A 1,485-nucleotide genomic window follows, 5' to 3' on the forward strand; every position below is an offset into this window, starting at 1 on the left:
CAATTTAGATATCATAACCAATCTTAGAAAATCTTTCCCCCATAACAAGAAAAAAGGATCAAAATGACATATTCCTCAGTAAGGAAAAAAAAAAAGGATCATTATTACAGACACAGCACTACATGTGGCATATATTAACATTATTCCAGAAACTACCAAGGGCGTACTGGATTGGATGGGATCCTCCACCCTTAGCAAAGCTGTCCGACTCGAATCCGCTCTTCCCCTTTAATGAGCATACACAACACGAATCCAATTAGTCAAGCCAGTAAGTATCCGGATACGGAAGGTATTAAAACAAAAGATTATTCACGTAGCATCTGTCTGATTCTTGGATATTTAAAACAGACTAGAGGAGGGAAAAAGAGAGATATGAATTAGGCAGAGGGAAAACAAAAGAAAGTCCAGAGACAGAGTGTGAACGATGAAGCTGTTGAAAAGGGTAACAAAATAGGAGATACAGAACTTGATCACTGCTTAGTCTTTCCGGATTGCAGCTATAAATTGGCAAAATCTGCTGATAAATTCGCTACACTCACCACCACTGGACTGTTAAAAACCATTGCTTTTCTTTTCTCTATTCGATATCTTGCTTTAGGTTTTGATTTTGTCTTATCTTTTTAAACCAAAGCAACTTTACTAATTAGAATATTTTGGAATTTGGAGGCCAAGTGGGATGGGTTTATTGACGTAGCCATTTACATTTCGCGAACAGCTCTTTTTATTTATTTTTTTCTTTTGACGGCACTTAACACGTCTTTCTTTATTCTTTATGATTTAATCAGTCAATAAAGTAATAAATGTTGTACATCCTGTGAGTTGTTGTTGTTTCACATCATTAAATAAAACTAAAGCAGTGAAGCTTCCATTTGAAAAAGTGGAGCCTGAACATACATTTTACAAGTTCAGATAAACATGCAGGCACCATATAAAATAGGTCTATTTCCAGCATTACATCTATAGTTAGCTCATTCATTCTAGTTAGCAGTCCCAGCTTCGTATCAAGGTCACAGATCAATATGTCACTAACATCAAAATCATTACTAGCATCAAAAATTGCTCCTAGGAAAGCAAGAATATTCTTTGACATCATTGAAAAATAAATTAATCACTAAAGAGCAAAAAAAAAAAAAAAAAAAAAAAAAAAAGCAAGCTAGCTGCATAATTCCAATTAAATCCACTGGTTCAAGTCCTTAGCAGAAGATGCCTTTAATTTGCTAAGAAAATTCAACAAGAATATCTTCTAGGTAGTGTAGCTTCTCCATAAAAACATGGAATGCCGACTTTCTTGTTTTCTCTGCTTGAAAAACTTCAACTTATAAGGAGGACTCTTGGCATTCAACATTGTCTCAAGAAAGTGGCAAATTGACAGGTAGCATATTCATCATCTCTGGAGTAACACATAGATAGTGATGATATACAACAGCAAAATGTAATGGTAGAAACAGATGGGAGAGAACCTAAAAATCCTCTCTGCCTTTTTTT

This window comes from Nicotiana attenuata, chromosome 10 (genome assembly GCF_001879085.1).
Source record: "Nicotiana attenuata strain UT chromosome 10, NIATTr2, whole genome shotgun sequence".
Lineage (NCBI taxonomy): Eukaryota > Viridiplantae > Streptophyta > Magnoliopsida > Solanales > Solanaceae > Nicotiana > Nicotiana attenuata.